This window comes from Manis pentadactyla, chromosome X (genome assembly GCF_030020395.1).
Source record: "Manis pentadactyla isolate mManPen7 chromosome X, mManPen7.hap1, whole genome shotgun sequence".
Taxonomy (NCBI): domain Eukaryota; kingdom Metazoa; phylum Chordata; class Mammalia; order Pholidota; family Manidae; genus Manis; species Manis pentadactyla.
Window position 1 is genome coordinate 40,066,210 of NC_080038.1, and position 12,776 is coordinate 40,078,985.

Genomic DNA, 12,776 nt, shown 5'->3' on the forward strand with positions numbered 1-12,776 from the left:
TCACTGTTCACCTGTATCTCTAGATTATTAGAAATGGGCTTGAATAAGGTAAATTTGTATCTGCTTTCTGTAACTACTTTTAACAGCTCTATTAAAACATCCAGATGTATATTAAACCCAAGTTCTGGAAAACCTCAAACTTATCCATGGTTACCATACTATGTCTGGAAAATAGAGATCAGTTCAGATACGTTTTACTAAGTATATTTACTGATACACACTTTATGTATATTTCAACTAAACTCCTACAGGAATATTGTAACTATACTTCCTCCTGTTGTACTCAAGTCCTTAAAAAAGATCCTTTACTAGTTAGTAAATAAAAACCATTGAAATTCAAGTTTCCACTCTGCATAGCTTGTAACAGTTGAAAAAGCACACAAACATTAAGACTGGGAAACTAGTACTGTTTCACAGTGGGAGATCATCAATTTTCGTAATTGGTAGGCAACACAGGTGAATATCCCAATCAATCAGATCTCTTTTCATTTCCTGACATCCTCCTTTCCCAAAAATGTCTTTTAAATCAGATGCTAGAGACAAGTCAGTGGCAAATACTCAACGGTGCTCCACAATGAGAAGGTCCCCAATGCCCAAATGTATCACGGCAGCTTCTAGGATGAAGAGGAAAGAGATGTTTCTCCTTTTTCCAGTACTGAAGAGCAACTTCCCCATCTACAGCACTAATGGTACTTCATCAAGGCCAAAAGGACACTGGGGCTGTCTTAAATATGCTTTGGAATAAAGAATAAGGACAGAGGACTTGAGTGGGGGGGCCAACAGAGGATGCTAGGGGCCATCTTAGAGGCCATAAGATGCAATTATTCAGGGTCAAAACTGTCCTCCCTGCTTGTGACCTAAGTGAAATCAACCCTCTGGACCAATCCTTGTCTAATTTCATACCCCCACTCCTAGGTAAGTGCAGTAGATTAATTGTAAAAAAATGACTGCAATTATTCTCCTCTATCTGTGTTCCTTGCAACATAACTGCAACTCTTCCCTTTAAGAGATGGCATCTATATTCCCACATCCTGGATCAGGGCTGGCTTTATGATTTGTTTTGGCTAACAGAATTCAGAAAGAAAGCAACCTTGTGTCAGTTGCAAGCCTAGGTCTCAAGAGGCCTTGCATGCCTCCACACTCCTTTAGAACCTGGTCACCTAAAGTGTGGACAAGCCCAGGCTAGTCTGGATAAAGATTAGAAACCATGTAAAAAGGAGCTGAGGCCATCCTGGAAGATCAACCCTGCAACCCACCGAGCAGAAAACCTGCCCAGAGTCTGAGAACTACCCAGCTGAGTCCTGCCCAGATTGCCAACCCACAAAATCAAGAGTGCTGGTTGTTTTAAACCATTAACTAACCAAATGACATTGTGGTGGTTTATTAAGCAGCAGAAGGTAGCTGATATGATAACGGATTACTCATGAATTATTCATTCAGTGAACACTTATTAAATGCCTTTCTATTTGAAGTAGTGCCATGCTGAGCAGTTACTAGGGGTTCAAAGATTAATATATGGTACTGCCTGCAATTATGGGGTCATCTCCTCTAACTACATGAAAAAAGTATGGTAGTAGAATAAAAAAGTCTACTCAGAAGATAGGAAGGCTCATTCAAAGAACAGGTTGCATTTGAGCTGGTTCTTAAAGAGAAAATAGCAAGTCACCTGTGTACAGGAATGGCATCAGAAGTAGAAGAAACAGTTATGTGCACAGATGCAGGAAAGAACTCAAAGAATGTTGTAGGAATGGAAAACGGAAAATAGTTTAGGACAGATGGAGTGTGGGGAGGAAACGGCAGATGACAGAGCAGGAAAAGCAGGTTGAAGGCAAATAATAAAGGGTGTCATACTGCAAATCATGCTAAGGGATCCAAATGCCTCTTGTAAGCCAGAGAGCTACAAATCATTTTTAAGCAGGAAATGGCATAATTCAATCTGTGTTTTAGGAAAAGAAAGCTGATGACAAGTAGAGGATTAGAGGCAAGAGTAAGAATCAGGGAGATCATCTGGGAGACTGTTACAATCCTAAAGGGGACCTGAATCATGAAAATTGGGATAAGACTATGCTTTGGAAAGATGTTTTTAAGACAATAGAAGATCTAGCAGCCTTGACAACCAACCAAATATGGGCTGTAAGAGTGATATAAACTGTGTGGGAGGATCAGGGACAGTGCCAAGATTTCTACTTTGGGATTCTAGATTAATGGCAAATACATGAATTAAGGCAGAGAAGCAGAAAAGCAGACCAGAGAGAACATATGTTTTCATAAAGGCACCTGTGGACTATCCAGTGGAAAATGGATACAGATCTAGACCTTATGTTAAAGGACAGGTGGTATGAGCAGGAGATGAAGCTCTGGGGAGTCTTTAAAACACAGGGCACAGGGAGAGAGGGTAGCTCAAGACATGAAAGTGAATGTGAACAGAGGCCATTAGGAAAAGATGTTGATGGAGAAGAGAAAAAGCTAATGAATGGTCAAATCCTGAGGGACTCAGGTATTTCAGAGGTAAAGGAGAGAAGCAGCACCAAACAGCAGCAATCCTCCTTGGGGATGGAAGAAGGGAGGGAAAGGATCATTTAGCGACCATGGATTACAAATCGAATAACAGCATCTCTGTCTATGTATCTTATTGAAAAACACATTTTTTCAAACCCTTCTCTGGCACCTAATGCAGCAAAGAACATTACCCACCTTTCATTCTTAGGGCACTTATGTGAAATACATTTACAGTTAATTTGCTGTATCTAACAGACTAGACTGCCTTTATACATTTTCAGTAACTAAAAAGGGAAGTTTTAAAAAATGACCTCAAAGCAGATAAAGATTTCATAAACAGAATACAAAAAGCAATAGCCAAAGAAGAAAAAAAATTGATAATTGGTTTTCATTAAAAATCATCAAAAGATACCATGAAGCCAGTGAAAAGGCAAGACACACAGTGGGAGAAAATAATTGTAATACATGTATCTGACAAAGGACTCATACGCAGACCATAAAAGAACTGACAAAGAAAAAAAAAATCCAATTCAAAATGGGGCAAAAGATTTTAACAGGCATTTCACAAAAAATTCCCAAAGAAAGGAAGAAGTGAAAAGACGAAAAGGAAAAAGAGAAACAGAAAGAAGAAAGAAAAGAGAAAAGGAAAGGCAAGAAAAAGAAGGAAAGAAAGGAAGAAAAAGAAAGGGAACATAACAAGTGCTGGCAACTATATGGAAGAACTGGAACCCTTGTACACTGCTCGGAATGTAAAAATGGTGTAGTAGCTATGGAAACAGCATGGCAATTCCTCAAAAAACTAAAATATAATTACTACATAATCCAGTAATTTCACTTCAGGGTTTGTGACCTAAAAAAATCTGAAAGCAGGATCTTGAAGAAACATTCACATGCCCATGTTCACAGCAGCATGATTCACAACAGGCAAAAGGTGGCAGCAACTCAACTGTCCCCCAACAGACAAATGGATAAACAAATGGCACTGTATGCACATAGTGGACTATTATCAGCCTTAAAAAGGAAGGAAATTCTCACACATACTAGAACATGGATAAATCCTAAGTACATTACACTGACACAAGCCAGTTACAAAAGGACAAATGTGATTCTGCTCACACGAGGTGTTTAAAGTACTCAAATTAATAGAGACAGAAAAAAGAATGGTGGTTGCCAGGGGCTGGGGGAAAAGAGAATGGGATTTCCGGATTAATGGGTACTCTTTCAGTTTCGCAAGATGAAAAAAGTTCTAGAGACAGATGGTGGTGATGGTTAAATAACAATCTGAGGAGCCAAGATGGCGGCATGAGTAGAGCAGCGGAAATCTCCTCCCAAAACCACATATATTTATGAAAATATAAAAAAAACAACTCTTCCTAGAATAGAGACCAGAGGACACAGGACAACATCCAGACCACAACTACACCTGCGAGAACCCAGCGCCTCGCAAAGGGAGTAAGATACAAGCCCCAGCCCGGCGGGACCCGAGCACCCCTCCCCCCAACTCCCGGAGGGAGGAGAGGAGTCGGAGCCGGGAGGGAGAAGGGACCCCAGGACTGCTGAACAACCAGCCCCAGCCATCCGGACCAGAGCACAGACACAGTGAATGCGTTGGGTCCTGGATAAGAGGGAAACAGGGCAGCAAGACCGGTGAGCGGGACCCTGAGGCTGGCACCTGAGGACAAAGAAAAGCTAGCAGCTTTTTTTTTTTAATTATTTATTTAATTTTTTGTTTTGTTTTGTTCTGTTTTGTTTTGATGAGTACTTTTTGGAAGTCTTAAAGGGACACGGCGGGACACTTAGTCCAGAGGCAGGGAATCTGGGGATCTCGGGGCATCTAACCCACTGGGCAGCAAGGAGCACGGAGGCCCCTCACGGAGATAAATAGCCTCCCGGCCACTCCCCTTCCAATGCAGCTCCACCACTTTGGAGCAGCAGCCTGAGACAGGCCACACCCACAGCAACAGCGGAGATAAACTCCATAGCAGCTGGGCAGGAAGAAGCCCTGTCTGCGTGCAGCTACCCAGCACAAGCCGCTAGAGGTCACTGTTCTCCCAGGAGAGGAAGGCCACAAACCAACAAGAAGGGAAGTTCTTCGAGCTGTCACTCGTCCCAGCTCTGCAAACTATTTCTATCACCAAGAAAAGGCAAAATTACAGGCAAACCAAGATCACAGAGACAACACCAGGAGACAGACCTAACCAGTCTTCCTGAAAAAGAATTCACAATAAAAATCATAAACATGCTGACGGAGATGCAGAGAAATATGCAAGAGCTAAGGGATGAAGTCTGGAGGGAGATCACAGATGCCAGGAAGGAGATTACAGAAGTGAAACAAACTCTGGAAGTATTTATAAGCAGAATGGATAAGATGCAAGAGGCCATTGATGGAATAGAAACCAGAGAACAGGAACGCATAGAAGCTGACATAGAGAGAGATAAGAGGATCTCCAGGAATGAAACAATATTAAGAGAACTGTGTGACCAATCCAAAAGGAATAATATCCGCATTATAGGGGTATCAGAAGAAGAAGAGAGAGGAAAAGAGATGGAAAGTATCTTAGAAGAAATAATTGCTGAAAACTTTCCCAAACTGGGGGAGGAAATAATCGAACAGACCACGGAAATACACAGAACTCCCAACAGAAAGGACCCAAGGAGGACAACTCCAAGACACATAATAATTAAAATGGCAAAGACCAAGGACAAGGAAAGAGTTTTAAAGGCAGCTAGAGAGAAAAAGGTCACCCATAAAGGAAAACCCATCAGGCTATCATCAGACTTCTCAACAGAAAACTTACAGGCCAGAAGAGAATGGCATATATTTAATGCAAAGAAACAGAAGGGCCTTGAACCAAGGATACTGTATCCAGCACAATTATCATTTAAATATGATGGAGGGATTAAACAATTCCCAGACAAGCAAAAGTTGAGGGAATTTGCCTCCCACAAACCACCTCTACAGGGCATCTTACAGGGACTGCTCTAGATGGGAGCACTCCTAAAAAGAGCACAGAACAAAACACCCAACATATGAAGAATGGAGGAGGAGGAATAAGAAGGGAGAGAAGAAAAGAATCTCCAGACAGTGTATATAACAGCTCAATAAGCGAGCTAAGTTAGGCAGTAAGATACTAAAGAGGCTAACCTTGAAACTTTGATAAAGACGAACTTAAAGCCTGCAATGGCAATAAGTACATATCTTTCAATAGTCACCCTAACTGTAAATGGACATAATGCACCAATCAAAAGAAACAGAGTAATAGAATGGATAAAAAAGCAAGACCCATCTAAACGCTGCTTACAAGAAACTCACCTCAAACCCAAAGACATGCACACACTAAAAGTCAAGGGATGGAAAAACATATTTCAGGCAAACAACAGAGAGAAGAAAGCAGGGGTTGCAGTACAAATATCAGAAAAAATAGACTTCAAAACAAAGAAAGTAACAAGTGATAAAGAAGGACACTACATAATGATAAAGGTCTCAGTCCAACAAGAGGATATAACCATTCTAAATATATATGCCCCCAACACAGGAGCACCAGCATATGTGAAACAAGTACTAACAGAACTAAAGGGGGAAATAGATTGCAATGCATTCATTTTAGGAGACTTCAACACACCACTCACCCCCAAAGGATAGGTCCACCGGGCAGAAAATAAGTAAGGACACGGAGGCACTGAACAACACAGTAGAACAGATGGACCTGATAGACATCTATAGAACTCTACATCCAAAAGCAACAGGATATACATTCTTCTCAAGTGCACATGGAACATTCTCCAGAATAGACCACATACTAGCCCACAAAAAGAGCATCAGTTAATTCCAAAAGACTGAAATCTTACCAACCAACTTTTCAGACCACAAAGGTATAAAACTAGAAATAAATACAACAAAGAGAACAAAAAGGCTCACAAACACATGGAGGCTTAACAACATGCTCCTACATAATCAATGGATCAACGAACAAATTAAAATAGAGATCAAGGAATATATGGAAAAAAATGACAACAAAAACACAAAGCCCCGACTTCTGTGCGACCCAGCAAAAGCAGTCTTAAGAGGAAAGAATATAGCGATCCAGGCACACTTGAAGAACGAAGAACAATCCCAAATGAATAGTCTAAAAATCACAATTATCGAAACTGGAAAAAGAAGAACAAATGAGGCCCAAAGTCAGCAGAAGGAGGGACATAATAAAGATCAGAGAAGAAACAAACAAAATTGAGAAGAATAAAAAAAATAGCAAAAATCAATGAAAGCAAGAGCTGGTAATTTGAGAAAATAAACAAAATAGATGAGCCTCTAGCCAAACTTATTAAGAGGAAAAGAGAATCAACACATACCAACAGAATCAGAAATAAGAACGGAAAAATCATGACAGACTCCACAGAAATACAAAAAATTATTAGAGAATACTATGAAAACCTATATGCCAACAACCTGAAAAACCTAGAAGAAATGGACAACTTCCTAGAAAAATACAACCTTCCAAGACTGACCAAGGAAGAAACACAAAAGTTAAACAAACCAATTACGAGCAAAGAAATTGAAACGGTAATCAAAAAACTACCCAAGAACAAAACCACCGGGCCGGACAGATTTAACTCGGAATTTTATCAGACACACAGAGAAGACATAATACCCATTCTCATGCAAGTTTTCCAAAAAATAGAAGAAGAGGGAATACTCCCAAACTCATTCTATGAAGCCAACATCACCCTAATACCAAAACCAGGCAAAGACTCCACCAAAAAAGAAAATTACAGACCAATATCTCTGATGAATGTAGATGCAAAAATACTCAATAAAATATTAGCAAACCGAATTCAACAGTATATCAAAAGGATCATACACCATGACCAAGTGGGATTCATCCCAGGGATGCAAGGATGGTACAACATTCGAAAATCCATCAACATCATCCACCACATCAACAAAAAGAAAGACAAAAACCACATAATCATCTCCATAGAAGCTGAAAAAGCATTTGACAAAATTCAACATCCATTCATGATAAAAACTCTCAGCAAAATGGGTATAGAGGGCAAGTACCTCAACATAATAAAGGCCATATATGATAGACCGACAGCCAACATTATACTGAACAGCGAGAAGCTGAAAGCTTTTCCTCTGAGATCGGGAACAAGACAGGGATGCCAACTCTCCCCACTGTTATTTATCATAGTACTGGAAGTCCTAGCCACGGCAATCAGACAAAACAAAGTTGTACAAGGAATCCAGATTGGTAAAGAAGAAGTTAAACTGTCACTATTTGCAGATGACATGATATTGTACATAAAAAACCCTAAAGACTCCACTGCAAAACTACTAGAACTACGATTGGAATTCAGCAAAGTTGCAGGATACAAAATTAACACACAGAAATCTGTAGCTTTCCTATACACTAACAATGAACTAATAGAAAGAGAAATCAGGAAAACAATTCCATTCACAATAGCATCAAAAAGAATAAAATACCTAGGAATAAACCTAACCAAGGAATTGAAAGACCTATACTCTGAAAACTACAAGACACTCATGAGACAAATTAAAGAAGATACCAATAAATGGAAACACATCCCGTGATCATGGATAGGAAGAATTAATATTGTCAAAATAGCCATCCTGCCTAAAGCAATCTACAGATTCAATGCAATCCCTATCAAATTACCAACAGCATTCTTCAATGAACTGGAAGAAATAGTTCAAAAATTCATATGGAACCACCAAAGACCCCGAATAGCCAATGCAATCCTGAGAAAGAAGAATAAAGTAGGAGAGATCTCACTCCCCAACTTAAAGCTCTACTACAAAGCCATACTAATCAAGACAATTTGGTACTGGCACAAGAACAGAGCCACAGACCAGTGGAACAGATTAGAGACTCCAGACATTAACCCAAACATATATGTTCAATTAATATTTGATAAAGGAGCCATGGACATACAATGGGGAAATGACAGTCTCTTCAACAGATGGTGCTGGCAAAACTGGACAGCTACATGTAGGAGAATGAAACTGGACCATTGTCTAACCCCATACACAAATGTAGATTCAAAATGGATCAAAGACCTGAATGTAAGTCATGAAACCATAAAACTCTTTGAAAAAAACATAGGCAAAAACCTCTTAGACATAAACATGAGTGACCTCTTCTTGAACATATCTCCCCGGGCAAGGAAAACAACAGCAAAAATGAACAAGTGGGACTATATTAAGCTGAAAAGCTTCTGTACAGCAAAAGAAACCATCAATAGAACAAAAAGGTACCCTACAGTGTGGGAGAATATATTTGTAAATGACAGATCCGATAAAGGCTTGACGTCCAAAATATATAAAGAGCTCACCCACCTCAACAAACAAAAAACAAATAATCCAATTAAAAAATGGGCAGAGGAACTGAACAGACAGTTCTCCAGAAGAGAAATACAGACGGCCAACAGACACATGAAGAGATGCTCCACGTCGCTTGTCATCAGAAAAATGCAAATTAAAACCACAATGAGGTATCACCTCACACCAGTAAGGATGGCTACCATCCAAAAGACAAACAACAACAAATGTTAGCAAGGTTGTGGAGAAAGGGGAACCCTCCTACACTGCTGGTGGGAATGTAAATTAGTTCAACCATTGTGGAAAGCAGTATGGAGGTTCCTCAAAATGCTCAAAATAGACTTACAATTTGACCCAGGAATTCCACTCCTAGGAATTTACCCTAAGAATGCAGCACCCCAGTTTGAAAAAGACAGATGCACCCCTATGTTTATCGCAGCACTATTTACAATAGCCCAGAATTGGAAGCAACCTAAGTGTCCATCAGTAGATGAATGGATAAAGAATATGAGGTACATATACACAATGGAACATTATTCAGCCATAAGAAGAAAACAAGTCCTACCATTTGCAACAACATGGATAGAGCTAGAGGGTATTATGCTCAGTGAAATAAGCCAAGCGGAGAAAGAGAAATACCAAATCCTTTCACTCATCTGTGGAGTATAAGAACAAAGGAAAAACTGAAGGAACAAAACAGCAGCAGAATCACAGAACCCAAGAATGGACTAACAGGTACCAAAGGGAAAGGGAATGGAGAGGATGGGTGGGTAGGGAGGGATAAGGGGGGGGAAGAAGGGGGTATTATGATTAGCATGCATAATGGGGGGGTGGGAGAAAGGGGAGGGCTGTACAACACAGAGAAGACAAGCAGTGATTCTACAATATTTTGCTATGCTGGCGGAGTGACTGTAAAGGGGTTTGTGGGGGGGACCTGGTATAGGGGAGAGTCTAGTAAACATAATATTCTTCATGTAATTGTAGATTAATGATAACAAAAAAAAGAAAGAAAAGGGGGATTACTCCCTGATAGGATAAAACTGTGTAAATCAACGATTAATGTATGCTTTACATAGCCTTAATTTTGATCATTTAAAGGGTGTCAGATGATCAGCTATGGAAGTACATTGTTCTCATAATACTCGTTTATCTTAAAAAAAAAAAAAGCAGTTCCTGTGTGGTGATCTCCAATAAGTTCTTCACAATGATATAAAGGGCATATCAAAGTGTGGGCAAAGGGTTTGTTTGTGTTTATACAGAGGATCAAAGCCTAATTTGGCTACCCAGAAAACGAATTAAGATACGATATGAAGACGAACTTCCAACATCAACATCCTCTGGAAGAGTCATTCCAGAAGATGATCAAAAAACTTCAACAAAGATCCTGGTGCTGTTGCAGTTGTAGCTGCATTCATCCCACCGGTTCCTGGACTTGCCATTGGAATGAAGAAGGAGATATCTAAGCTGGCCTGTGCATACAGTAAAACAACCAATTTGACTGGATCTATACTGTCGGAACTCAACCAAGAATTAGGAGAAGTGCAAGTTGCAGTGCTCCAAAATCGTGCGACTATAGACTATCTACTGTTAAAAGAACATATGGGATGTGAACAGTTCCCAGGAATATGTTGTTTTAATTTGTCTGATTTTTCTCAAACTATTCAAATTCAGTTAGACAATATCCATCATATCATTCATAAGTTTTCACAAATGCCTAGGGTACCTAACTGGTTTTCTTGGTTTCACTGGATATGGCTGGTAATTGTAGGTAGGTCTGCTTTTGTTATGTAGCTGTATTCCTATTATGTTCATGTATGTGTGCAATTTAATTAGTAGTTTAAAACCTATACATGCTTATGTTACTGTACAAGAAGATATGTCAAAGAAATAATCAATCTTCCCATGTTTTCTTCCGCCTGCTACTTCTATAGCTTTTCTTCTTCCTTCCTAATTACAACCCTTTAGTAGAATTCGTGCCTCATATCGAAAATTATCGAGTATCATAATTCTTCCAAGTGGTAAAGATACCTCAAGACAAATGCTGGGCATAGAAGCCACAGGGCATAAATCTGCAAAGAAGTAAAAAACTAACCTTTTCAAAGAATATTGCTTCTCTCTCACTTACCAACCTTACATTTCCCTGTATGGCCCCAGAAGATGACTGGTTAGCCAGAGATGGGTAAGATTCCTCAAGGGAGGAACAACCTAAGACAGGCACAGTCGCAGGGGGGCCATCAGGTGAGAAATTGGGGATCAACAGAGGTGAGGCTTAGAACCTCACCCCCCCTGTTTTGAAAGAAATCTTCTGCATCTGTGGATGTTTTGTTGCCCTTGTCTAGCTTGGATTAATACTTTGTCTATAGGCACAGACCTGATCATCTACATTTGCCCTCTTACAGCACTAAACTATGTTTTCTACCTTTATCTTGCATCTACCTACCACTTCAGCATTTTATTAAAAATAAAAATAATAATAATAATAAGGGAGAAATGTGGGATTCACATATAAATCAAGTATAAAAATCAAATGAATATTCATATTTGACCTGATTGTTTATAGTTCATGATGCATGATCAAAACCGAAAGTTTCTGTGATGACTGCCCTTGCACTGTTCACCATGTAAGAACTTATTCACTATGTAAGAATTTGTTCACCATGTAAGAACTTGTTCGTTATGCTTCAGAAGATTGTAGACTGTTGAGAATTAGGCTTGGGGTTGATTAATGATTGTGCCTTGTGTCCCCTATACAGAATTTTATTGTTGTTAACAACCATTTGATCAATAAATATGAGAGATGCCCTCTCAAAAAAAAAGTAACAATCTGAATGTACTTAACACCAATAATTATATACTTAAAAAATGTTTACGATGGTAAGTTTTATGTTATGTTTATTTTACCACAATTAAAAATGAAAAACCCATAAGGAGATACCACTATGCCCTCACCAAAATATTTTAAATTTAAAAGACCAACAAAACCAAGCATTAGTGAAAATGTAGAACTGGAACTCTGCATACTACTGAGGGTATTTTAACTGATTACAACCATTTTGGAAAACTGGCAATACCTAAATACTGAACCTAAATATAAGCCCATTCTATGACTCTGGTGCTCCATTCCTACATATGTGCTCAAGAGAAATCAGTGGGTATGTGCACTGAAAAACATAAGCAAGAATGTTCATAATTGTTTTATTCACATTACCCACACACTAGAACCAATTCAAACATCCAAGGAGGATGCGTAAACAAATCGTGGTATGTCCATACAATGGAACTACAGCTAAACAATAGACTAGAACTACTGATAGGCACAATAACATAGATGAATCTCATAGACATTATGTTATGGAAAAGAAGACACACAAGAGCCCCTTCTGTAAGATACTATTTATATGCAGCTTAATAGTATATAAAACTAGTGGATAAAGTTTTAAAAAAAATCACAATGTGGAAACAAATAATGATGTTATCTTTGGGTTAGAAGTGGGATGAAAACTCACCAGCAAGGGAAAGAGGGGGAAATCTTCTGAGGTGCTGGAAATGTTCTATAGCTTGACCTTGGGTGTTGGTCATGTGAGTGTATACATATATAAAAATTCATTGAGTAATACACTTTTCGTGTTTTTTACACACTTTATTGTATATATGTTATACCTCAAAAATAAAGTATCTCTGAAGTACCTAATGTCTGTATAATGAGAATGCTGTAATTAAAAAAGGAATGAAATCTCAACTTTGCTCTTTTCCTTTCTAACTTAAAAGATAAGACCCTATTCCTCTTAAAACATCAGGGGATGATTAGCTACTTCCCAGGTTTCTGAGTCAGACCATGAATCTTAAGTCCTGTGCAGTACAAACTTATGTTTTACCAAATATCTGAGAACTTTCTGGAAGCCACTCCACATCCATAGGGTCTTTATAGGAAGAACAT